General features: G+C 40.6%; 2 non-coding genes across 2 annotated transcripts; one reads left to right on the top strand and one right to left on the bottom strand.

Annotated features, from left to right (window-relative positions):
* The first annotated feature begins 11,650 nt into the window (after positions 1–11,650).
* Positions 11,651–11,721, top strand: TRNAG-CCC (transfer RNA glycine (anticodon CCC)). Its single transcript has one exon. It is a non-coding gene; the product is annotated as a tRNA-Gly (tRNA).
* A 527-nt stretch (positions 11,722–12,248) lies between these two features.
* On the bottom strand, positions 12,249–12,319 carry TRNAG-CCC (transfer RNA glycine (anticodon CCC)). The gene has a single exon. It is a non-coding gene; the product is annotated as a tRNA-Gly (tRNA).
* Between the last annotated feature and the right edge of the window lie 493 nt (positions 12,320–12,812).

Raw genomic sequence — 12,812 nt, 5'->3', positions numbered from 1 at the left:
ATATGCACAAACTTTATTTCTGAACATTGATGAGCTTCAATAGGAAAATTCCCATGACCACAGTAATTACAGTTTGCGAAGACAACGCAAACAGTGACTTGCTGCTATAAAAGATTATGCGTGCAGTTGCTGCTTCGTTGAACTTGAAAAATGAAAAACAGGCTACAGTTAAACGAAATAACAAGGTTTTATTCAAATATTTTACATGAGGTGAGTTGGTTGAAAAAGTCCTCAATGAAACAATCTACATTAAATATTAACCAAATAATGTAAAAACAATCTGATTGCTTTTTTCAAGCCTATTGCAATTTCGACGTGCATTTTCCAAGGTATTTGATACGTGACTTAATACAATCCACCACAGGACAGTATATTCATGAGTCTTTAGCACCGTATACGGTATCTTGTCTACAAACGTACATTATAAATTATAACACGATGTAACAATTTTTTGTTCCTGGGTAGTAAGTGTTATTTCGTAATTGCTTATGCCTAAAAAGTATAGAAAATGGCTTTTATTCCCCTTATATTTTGCTTTTGTGACCAGGACAGTGATATTTTGAAATTTACCTATTTTCATTGAGAAAACGGGCGAATTTGTGTCTTTTCATTCACATAAAGTCAGAAAAAAACTACATGAATCAAAATGAACATGTATTTATACTAAAGTCATTCAAAAATGACTTCAAAATATGTAATAATGCGTAGTTTTTTTTTTATTTACGATTATACTGTAAATCACTTTCACGAATCAGCCCCCAAATGTAGTCTCCCGTCATGTTCTCGTTATACTGTCCTTGGTAGCGGCGTTCAAAGTCCAGCATATCCTGGTTCTCCGAGTACGCTCCCATGTTCTAATTGAATTTATCAAGATGAGCATCAAGAATATGGACTTTGAGGGACATCCTACAGCCCATTGTGCCATAGTTCTTCACCAAAGCCTCAACCAGCTCCACATAGTGTTCGACCTTGTGATTGCCCAGGAAGCCACGAACCACTGCGACAAAGCTGTTCCAAGCCGCTTTCTCCTTACTAGTGAGCTTCTTGGATAATTCATTGCACTCCAGGATCTTCTTTATCTGTGGTCCGACAAAGACACCGGCTTTGACCTTTGCCTCAAGACAGATTAGGGAAGAAGTCTTGAAGGTACTTGAAGGCTGCCGACTCCTTATCTACAGCTCTGACAAATTGTTTCATAAGGCACAATTTGATGTGCAGTGGTGGCATCAGCACCTTCCGGGGTCCACCAGTGGCTCCCACTTGACGTTGTTCCTCCCCACAGAGAACTCGGTCTGCTGTAGCCAATCTCCCCTGTGGTAGTGCGCCTTGGTGTCCCTGCCGTCCCAAAGGCAAAGACAGCAGGGAAACTTGGTAAAACCGCCTTGGAGACCCATCAGCTATGCCACCATTTTAAAGTCTCCGATGACCTCCCATCCATACTCATCATACTTCAAGGCGTTCAGCAAGGTCTTGATACTGCTCAAGACCTTGCTCTTTGAGGTGCACCGAGTGAGCCAGAGGAAGAGACCAAAACTTGTTACCATTATGGAGCAGCACGGGTTGGAAGCTCTTGGATGAGCTATCAATGAAGAGGTGTCACTCATTCTGGTTACAGGCGATTCCGATTGCCTCGAACAGACTGGTCACATTGTGGCAGAAGCAGAGCCAATCTTGACAGGTGAAGAAGCTGAATAAAGGTTGGTGACGCTTCCTCTGATCTGCGACTTGCACACTTTTATCAAACAAGTTCCACTGCTTGAGCCTAGACGTCAAAAGCTCGGCATTGCACTTGGTGAGACCAAGATCTCTGATCAAGTCGTTGATGTATTTTTGGTTGGGGTAGTATGGGTTTCTCTCCTCAGCTCCACCTCTGAAATTGTCATCTGGATCTACGTCTTCCTCGCTTTCTGACTTGCTGCTGTCTTCTAAAGACGGCTGCTCTCCGGAGGAGTGGGTACGGGGAGCTCATGGCATTGTGGCACGGGGGCGATTGATAAAGGAAGGTGATAGCAGGTGCATTCTTGCCAGTCCAACGTTTGAAAGGGTCCACCATGCAGAAGTAGCAGTTGCTTGAATGGTCAGTGGGTTTCCGCCAAATTCTTGGGATAGTGAACTTCATGGCTCTCTTTTCCCCTCTGTACCATCCTACAAAATACATTTATTTCACCCATGACTGATGTGTAAGAGATTCTCGCAACATTTTTCATACATGATATATTTTTTCAATAATATTGAAAATTGTAAAAAAAAAAACATTTTACAATTTTAAACATTTTAACAAATTTATAACATAAAATTCCAAGCAACAATTGTCCATCTTACCTTCCAGAGTTGTTTGCATTGCTCGCAGGTGAAATGAGGTGCCCAGGATTTGTCTTGATCTCCGACAGGCATGCCGAAATATACCTTGTAGGCCTCACACATCTTAGCAGATGCTTCCACAGAGTACTTTTTCGCTCTCGTTTTGATAAATTGGCCGCAGACATAGCAAAATGCGTCTGCCGGATGCTTGCAGCCTTTTGATGCCATCTCAGAAAAATGCAGATATGTATCCACTTAGGCAGCTAGAACTAAACTGAACTGGTGGGCTTAAGGCCCCTGTATTTATACTACTATTTATATTACTGGAAAGTTATAGAATGTTCTAGAAGTTACTCCAAGTTTACTCAGCACTGAATCTATCTGGAATGTTCTGGAAAATAGATAATTTTCAAAATATCACTGTCCTGGTCACAAAACAAAGTTTGTGGGGAATAATATCCATTTTCTATACTTTTGAGGCATAAGCAATTAAGAAATAACACTTACTACCCAGGAACAAAAAAAAGTGTTATTACAGTGTAATTAATGTGCACTGGAATGTTTGGCTTATTTACGAATTCCCAAAGCTTTAGCACATAAAATAGTTAGATTTTTTTTAAGATTCACCGAACACTAAGTCTCACATAATGTATTTACTTAATGCACTAGCGAGTGTTGGATTTTAGAATGATTATTGTTCAAATGTTTGGTGTAAATCTGAATATACTGGAGAAATCCGATGAGCTATAAAGCTCATTTTCACAGATGACCAGTAGAATTGTCCAAGGGCTACAACATGTTTCACCACCGCACTGGCTGGTGTTTATTTCCATTTCTGGCCCTGGGTTAATGGATGTTAATGTTCTGTTCTGGGTTCCACTGTATTTTGACAGTACACGATGTATGCAGCATGCTTACTCTCCAAGTGACACTACTAACTTTACCAACTCCAGAGGAGCGATGGACTGGGCAGGCCATTTTTGGCCTCTGCTCTAATGTCCTTTTTGAATGGAAGCCTGCTGCTTTACCAATTGAACTATCCACACTATATACACAGTTGCAGTGTCCTATGAAATTGCGTTGTATCTTTTTTTATGCAACAGTAAAATCAAACATTTGGTCATCACAGAGGTTTTTTGGGTTATATTGCGTAAATATAAATATGTCGTTAAACCCGCCACCACCCGACAGCCAACTAGTAAGGTTTGTCACGAACAAAACATGCCAGTTACTAGTTCAGCACACCGGTGAGTTGAAGAGTCAACCCACAAAATGTACAATTCCAGTCCAACATTTTACCGGTAATTACAACCAGCCATATCAGGCGACAGCCATAATTATTGTCTTAAATATGAAAGTAAATGTGATGTCACTTCTGAGCCAATCAGGTGCGAAGATCAGAGGGGCGGGGTTAATGTAGTCATATCAATTATAATGGATATCTATTATTTATTGGTTGGGTTATTCACAGTTTTTGCGCCCCAAATATCGCATACCTAGTATTGGCTGCACACAATTAATCACCATCGACATTGACCTGTATGGTAAAATACTCCCAAACACAACTGTCGGCAGTTGCAGAACAGGTGTGCCAACAAGGGCACTCAATTGATTTTGATAATATTGACGTTTTGTGCAACACCAATGACTGGTCAAGACTAATTCTAGAATCGATTGAAATTGAGAGAAATTTAAAATAATTGTAACTGTTCTGATAGCTACAGGCTTAGTGCTGCTTGGAAGCATATTATCAAGTAATACACTGTCTAATTGCATGCCTCTCCTGGTCACAATACGTTGATGGTGAATAACTGTGGACAGGTATAGTATTTGCGATTTTTGGGCCCCAAAAACGGCAGAATGCAAATACATAATGTACATTCATTGTATATAATGTACATAATTTACATTAATATATATTAATGGACATTATGTATGTTGATTTACTGTGAATAACCCAACCAATCATATATAGAAATTGTTATTTATATGACTACATTAATCACGCCGTTCTGGTCTTCACACATAATTGGCTCAAAAGTGACGACATTACATTTACAGGATTTTCCACAATTCTGGCTATCACCTGATGAGGCTGGTTGCAATTACCGTAGAAACGTCGTACTCCAATTTTAAATGTTGTGGGTGTACTCTCCAACTCACCGGTGTGCTGAACGAGTACTAATTGGCATGTTTTGTTTACGTGACAAAGCATCCTACTTATTGGCTGTGTCCGGTGGTGGTGGGTTTAACGACACATTTATATTTACACGATCTAACCCACAAAACCTATTATGGATAGTATTGGTCGCGAAAGCCTACGTGTAAAACATTTGTTGACTGGTTTTGACTCCTTTCTAGTTCAATATTAAGACCTTGCTCTACTCTGTGAACGACTGATTCTTTGTGGTTCTTCATGGAGAATCTTTATTATCACCTTGCCTGTAAAAATGCTGACGAACAACCTAGAATAATTAATTGGGCTTAAATAGTATTTATCCATTGTTAAGTGCAATGCTTATATAGATGTAAAAGCCAAATGTGCAGCCTCTGTCAACCCCCTTCTGGATGAAGGCCTCCTCACACTATGTCAGCAGATTGGTGAAAGGGCTTGGGGAGGGGACAAGGACCGGTTCATGAATCACTCGCCAATGATGTTAGCCTTTGCCCAGAATCAAATTCAGGTTGCTGGGTTAATAGTGCAGTGTGCTGTTACCACTGCATCACTGAAAATGTGTACTTACTGTATGTTGAACTTCTTTCGCACCGTATGCAACCAACCGTGCTAATCGGATGTACGAATAATATGTTCACTTAATATGACACTGTAAGTCTTGCAATCGTGCATAGTAAATACAACTTGTGAAATCTAATGTGGTTGCTCTTTGCAGAGAATAGAGTAATTGATCAGTGGGGGCTTTCACTCTTAATCCTGTTATCTCCTCACCCCAGGTCTCGTACATTTCCATGTTTAACAGCTTGGTTCCTCTCGGATCATTAGGCAATTCCTCACTACGTTATTTATATAAGGTCATGCTCCCAGCTACGTTGTGTTTCCCTCCGTTTTATAAAAAGGAATGAATACTCATGAAAATGTATTATCACCCTCCACAAAAACATACCTGTTAAAATTGCCTCCGGTTCCCAGCGATAACTAAGTTTGTGGCCTGAAGTACAACACATGGCTGATGAAACCCAGTGCAATATAACCAATTAGGTTTGACAATATTGCACACATGTGACCTTATTATCGTTTGAGGAAAAGTATTTACATATTTTCTTTGTGATGTTGCCATAATTAAATTTAGTTTCACGTTTACAGACGAACAGTATTTTACAAGATCAGTTTATCTACGACCTATACAACCACATGACCTGTTTCTATAGGTTTTTTTTTATTTTAGCAAAAAATGAAAATAATGATTGGTACAGTCCTATGGTACAGTCCAGAGTGCTGTCATGATGTAAAGGTTATGAGACTGGACTTGCAATACAGAGGTCGCGAGTTCAATCTCCTGGCATGGCATTTGAAAATATGGGCAAGTTTCTTAAATGCCCCCAAGCCTACTCTTGTTGTCCCAGCAGTATAAATGGGTACAGCACAGTCAAGTGGCAGGTCACATGTGGTAGGGTAAAGTGTGGGTACACCCAACACTTATTCCAAGAAGTCTGTCCGGCGTGGAAGAGTAGGCCAAATGCCCTCTACTACAGAGGCTTTTTAAAGATCTCCCTTGTGGAGGCCCATCTTGCCAGAATTGGCAAGATGGGCATCAACAGCTACATATTTTCCTTTTACAGTTCTGCGTTGGTATTTGCAATCTTGGTAATATTAAAACATGGATAATATAAGGGCTGCTTAACCCCAGCTCAACTCGAGTACACCATCTTCTGCTGAAAAAAAGTCTGCTTATGATGACTAACCATGCCATATGTTGTGCCTTTTATATTATTTTTCAACATTTGACATCCAGTAAGCAAGGTCAGATTTATGACAAAATGTCCCCCCATTTATCATGTGTGCAGCGCTGGTAGCATATCACACAACAGTTGGAATCAAAGGTCGTATTCAGTGACGTTAACTGCCGTTAGTGCAGTTTGTACTATTAAAGTCAGTGGACTGGAAACGCCATTCCTTCGCTATAAAGAAAAGGCTTCCAGCCACTCTCTCTCTATTCTATACATGTATGAGTCAGATGATATGCTTTTTAATTAGTTTAGGAAAAAATATCTGGACTTGTGGAAATAAAATAATGATGATGATCAATGATTTAAGTGCAGGAAAGCATGTTATATATGAAGATGGACCAGTGGTTTTTCGCACTGTGCTATTAACCAACCTGTGTTGGATTCTATGCCGTGGCCAAAATCAATGGCAAGTGATGTCCAATATGTTCCTGGACATCAACCTCACCGACTCACACTGACCAGTTTGGTGAAATATATTCCAACAACCTCCATGACCAAGTATGTCATGGGAAGGACTTCATCCAACAGTGATTGGCAAAGAGCTGTAATTTGTTTAAATGTTATGTAAAACAATAGAGTACTTTATTTGTAAATCTGGTGTGGCAAGTGTGACATAATACAGTGTTGAATCTCATTGCGCTACTATGCAGAGCATGTTCAAAACTATTATTTTGACTTCTGAGGAATGTGACATTTCAACTCACGTAAATACTGAAATAATATATTTTACAAAAATATAAACTGTATATACAACGCAGAGAATACTGTCTGTCCACTACTGGTATGGGTACATTTGTAGTAAATCGCTTTTCAGTTCTATTCTAAACACTATAATTCACATGCATTCTGTAATAACAAAACCAGATTCAATACTGCATAAGTAATCATGTAAATGTGTGTACAACGTACTCTGTGCACAGTAAATCAATATTGTGCCACATTATCTGTATTGTACCACTATGTCAGTGTTTAAACGAATTATTTGGTGAGGATGTGTTGGCACTGATGCACAAGCAAAACTAACAACTAAAATCGCACTCATTAACAACGCTATCGGGTGTGTAGTATTTACATTCTCTTGGGTGTATTATATTTTGTCCTCTCCCATGCTCGCTAAACGTATTTAAAAAAGGTTATGTACGACTGTGTTTATATATATATATAAAATATAGTCACTGTCAAATTAATTCAACTCTATTCTTTGGGTCTTTCGTAAAGCCACGCAGATAGAGAAATACTAAAAAAAAAACATCTCGACGTTTCGATCGCAACACAAGCAATTCAACTCTCTTCCATATTCATGCCCACCAACTATGTTATTACTCACGTGAATCTGAATTTGGGCGTTACATTGTTTTGTTTACCCAAAAACTGACTCGTGGTTTGTAAATTTAAGGGACTATTGGATGCCATGAACTGGTGAAGGTAAGTGATGAATGTGCCATCTGCTGGACATAAGTAGATTTGCACGGTACACACAAAAAACTGGAATTTTTTCACAATTTCAGTACACATTAATGTATCCCTTTATATTTTTTCAGACAGCGTCTCTTTGCAACATATGTTCCATTATAACCATACAGATCTCATTCTTTGGTTCTTTCGGTAAAGTCACGTATAAAGATAAAATGAAAAAGTTATTAAATTATTTCATTTATTCTTTTATCTTTATACGTGACTTTACCGAAAGAACCAAATAATAATTTCTGCAGTCACGAAAGCTCCAAAATTAAGATCTTACAGATCTCATTTGGCATGGGACAAGGACAGTCATAAAGTAGTTTCATTGCATGCTCCGACTTACAGCTCTTGGCTGGAAATAGTTTATCTAACGTGAAATGTAAACCCTCGATCAAAATGATAGAAAATCACTGATTGCTTACTTTTAATCGAAACAGCCTTCCTTGATGCTGGTCATCACAACAATCATCAGCTATGTCCTATGCACTGCTGGATGAAAGTCTTCACGAGCTATTGCCATCTCTCAAGTCACACGCCGCAACAATCCATCTTGCCTAGGTAAACAAAAACTAATTTCAAGAGCGGTAATGCATGTGAATACGAGACGGTCCTTAATAAAAAAAAGCGTCACGAAACAGTCCTTAAAGAGCCGCATGCGGCTCTGGAGCCGGAGGTTGACGACCCCTGCCCATCATAAACTGCACTTCCACAGTGAAGTGGACTTCCATGGTCAGGGGTCGGCAGCCAAAATAAGAAGAAGAGATTTTTTTTTCGAATTTCCAGAGCCACACTGCAGTCCTGAAAGAGCTCCCTGCCCATGCGTTCATCCGTTTCTCCATCTCCACTGTGGGCATCGTTTTAGGAATGTTTCCTTCCTTTGGCTGTCGCTGGCCATCATTCCATAATAAAGGCGGCTGTACAGGCGGGTTCACAATCATTATAGCATGTGATAGAAGCAAGTCACAAAGTCCAAGTTCGCGAAATAAGTTTTAGGGACACAATGCGATAACATTTGGGTAGATATACTGAGGACAGTAACTCCGATTAGGGGCCGTCCATAAATGACGTCACGCGATTTTGTACGATTTTTGACCCCCCCCCCCCCTTCGTCACACGGCGTCACAAAGTCAGACCCCCCTAACGTCACAAAGCTCTGCGCCCCTCCTACCCAAAAAAATAAAACATGCTTCAAATCGCTTCAAACTATTGTCATTGTAGTGCATATCTAATGTGGCGCTTGCACTCTGATGTTTTAGGAGAAATCATTTATTAAAAAGTCTATTTAATTAAGTAGAACGTGTTGTCTATATTTATTTAAAGCTGCGCATTTTGATGTGACGTCACATTTTTCACTCCCCCCCCCCTCGTCACACATCGTCACAAATGTCTGACCCCCACCCCCCAGGTGCATGACGTCATTTATGGACGGCCCCTAACCTTGTTTTATTTCAACATTATCCCATGCCATGTGTAAATACAGAGCGCTGTAGGAGACAACAGTTGAAACCTTGAGCATAGACACACGTTTTTCTTAAAGTGTAGACTATGAAATATTAATTTTTATATTTAAGTTTCATAAGGCACAGCAGACCCAACAAAGGGCTTCAGAGAAACAAAAAGCATGGTCGAATTAAGAAACACGTCTTTGCTGAAATACGCTAAACTAGTTGGCTTGTGGCCGCATCTGCAGCATTGAAGCGATGCTATCTACCATATGTACAGGATTTTATTCTATGCTCTCATTACTTTAAATCACCAGGGAAGTTGACCCTCTGGAAGCCACACTCATTCCGAATCAGGCCCTCTGCGCCTTTCTTTTTTATGCCCCGCCCCTTAATCGGTTATGCCCCGCCCCTTCCTCTTTATGCCCCGCCCATTCCTCTTCAGCCCCGCCCCTTGTTTGGTCGTGGTGGGGGCTGGTGCAGGGGGGGGTGCAGAAATCGCGGTGGGCTGGGACAGGAGGGGCTTCAGAACGACCAAAATCCCTCTCCGAGCAATTCATGCAGATAAATAATGTGTCATGGCTAATGCATACAGGTTTCATTGACAGTCTGATGAGCGATTATCAGTGCCTGTGATTACCTGACACGCCAATTCTGTATGTGGATTTTCTTTTTAATTGTTCGTGCTCATATTCTTTGGGTCTTTCGGTAAAGTCACGTAGATAGGATCAAAGGGAATATTTTTGTTATTTTCTTTGAACGTGACTTTACTGAAAGACCCAAAGAATATGAATTCCTGCAGTCACGGAAGCTTTAAGTCAAGATTTGTTCGTGCTCATCAAAGTAGTGTAACACTGCCAGCAGAACGTCCGAAAAAAAATCCAGTTTCATTCCCTTCACCTTTAATTGATATCAGAAACATCATTGAACAAACGGCGTGCTTAACATGATTGGGTTTACTGATTGACTAAAAACTAACATTCCAACTTCATATTGATCACATCTGAAAGAAACTCAAACAAATATAGAGTTTTTATTCAGAAACACTGTTTTTCAATTCGACTATTGTGACGATTCTGATGCTGCTAACAAACCAGCTACTAATGAAACGCTAAACATACTAAACCCGCATTATTACTCTGCTCTTTCATTTGCACTGGACGTAACCATGCAGAACCCACGATTGTGACCTCTATTTAAAATCATAAGAATTATACATTGGGTCCCGTTCATCCATACAATGCTTATTGACACATCTACGCTATATTTAGCTAATTCATTAACGCCATTATAAACCCAAGAAGCCTAAGACGTCCATCTAATTGCCTTGTATAACTATCTCTAGAACAGGAATTGGAATAGATGACAAAGATTTAGCAGTTGCATCACCAACGTTTTGGAACAACTTTGTTTTCTCCCTTAACGTCGTAAATCTTCCTTGTAAAAATATCCTGAAGTATAAGATTAGTGCCAGATACAGCCGCATTTATAAATATGATTTGTAACTCTGAACCGTACCCATGTATATGTAGTTATTACATTTAATGTGCGTTGCTATCAAGAGACTGTGTTGACTTGGTGTGGTCTGGGACTGTTTTTGTTGTTGTTTTGCTGCCTTGCCCAAGCTTACATTTTGTGTTGACAAATCGGCAGGTCATCGCATTCCTCCAGTCTAAACACAGATTCTGATTCTGGATGGGCGCCCACCATGCTCAACAGGTTTGCTATAGGATGCGTGGCTGCGTGATGTTACAGCAGAGAGCAGTGCAGCAAACCCCCATTGTTGAACCGTACTTCTATGCTCCCACGTCTATGCTGCCCACCTTCACCAACCTGCACTGACCAGCGTGATGAACGCCAGGTGAAGCCCTAATCAGAAAAACCTTGTGGCGAGCTGTTAATTCCCTCGCCTGGTATGCAGGAGGTCATGATATCGATCCTGACCTCTGATCCCTGACGTCTGTATATTTGGAGTTTGTTTATTCTCCCCGTGGTCGCGTGGATTTTTCTCCGGTTTTTCCCTCCACATTTAGAAATCAACATGCATTCAGAGTATTTGGCTCCCATAAATGTCCACATACTTAGCAGTCACTTTGTGACAAGACCTTGTAATTTGAAAACAAATTTCTTGAAAACGTATTTTTGGGTTTAGTTGTGTTGTCCCCCTCCCCCACACCTCCAATTAGCATGGTGGGCTACGTACGGTGTGAAAGAAGTCTAACATTATTCTGAGATTTTTTCGGTAAAGTCACGTAGGTAAAAAATAATTAGAAAAATAATAATAGGAATTTTTTTTATTATTTTTTTTTTATACCTACGTGACTTTACCGAAAAAACCTAAGAGTATGAATCCTTGCAGTCACAAAAGCTTCAAATCTAGAAGTCCAACATGCATACATAATCCAGCAGTGGATAGAGGGTGGCACGTGTTGTGCGAATGCGTCCTATAGCTCGCGTGCCGGGCACGAGTTAGAGCGAGCGCGCCGCTGGTGTAGTGGTATCATGGAAGATTCCCATTCTTTCGACCCGGGTTCGATTCCCGGGCGGCGCACGATTATTTTTTTTTACTCAGGAAATAATTGTTGTGTATTTGTTGTTTCTCTTCTGCCCATTGATAGACGGATAAATACTATAAATCACCAGAAAAATTTCATTCGACTAAATATGTTGCTGCATTGGTGAATAATCTCGGGTTTAATACGGGGGTTAGAGTTATACCCAGTACCCGTTTCGGCCATTTGGCGGCGTAAGATTTTTTTTTAAAGACGCGGAAAATGAAGGTTAAAGTTTACGGAGTATTTATATGCTGCAATTGTACTCGACATTAAATCTGCTGTCGGCACTTTGCAATGGGCGTTAGTAAAGCGAACTCTGCAGCCACGAATAAAATTTTGACTTTAAACGCAACTTGCCGGATTTCAACATTACCACATTATTTCAGCGGCATTCCCGAACGCGCTCGGTACACGACGACAGTTATTTAATATTCACAGTGGAATAACTCAAAAATGTTGTCGGGACAGCTGAATGTTATTATATTTGTTTTCGAATTTGTAAACAACAACAAAAAAATAATTGTGCGCCGCCCGGGAATCGAACCCGGGTCGAAAGAATGGGAATCTTCCATGATACCACTACACCAGCGGCGCGCTCGACTCCCATGCAGCACATTACCTACTTAACCCCTTGCTCCACGTTCGGAGCACGCGTGGTGTTACATGAGTATCGCGAATTTCTGCTTTGTGACTCGAAGGTTTTTGTAGAGAGAGAGGGGTGGTGGAGTATACAATGAAATACATAATACAACAGAAATTTAAAGCTCAGAACGTATTATGGCAGTTCGAGCCACAAGACGTTGCCATTGGACATACATTGACAAGGAGAGAAATGAATTGGTGGCGAAGTTTTTTTGCAACCCCCACAATAATAATCGCGAAACAAGCAAAGTGCTGCAGCCACTGTACCGTACAGTGCCATACCACCACATTACTTTCCAGAAGTCCGAGCTGACCCCTACAAGTCCCGCCCACAAGCCAACACCCCCAACGAAACTCCTGACCACGCTCCCTGCTCCCCTCTGCATCTGCACGAATGGTCTCGCCCACGCGTATTATTGGTAGGCTTCACACCGGCGGGATGTAC

This window comes from Lampetra planeri, chromosome 5 (genome assembly GCF_965212315.1).
Source record: "Lampetra planeri chromosome 5, kcLamPlan1.2.h2, whole genome shotgun sequence".
NCBI lineage: Eukaryota > Metazoa > Chordata > Hyperoartia > Petromyzontiformes > Petromyzontidae > Lampetra > Lampetra planeri.
Note: the sequence above shows the minus strand (reverse complement) of the source record. Positions and strands in the feature narration are given on the sequence as shown.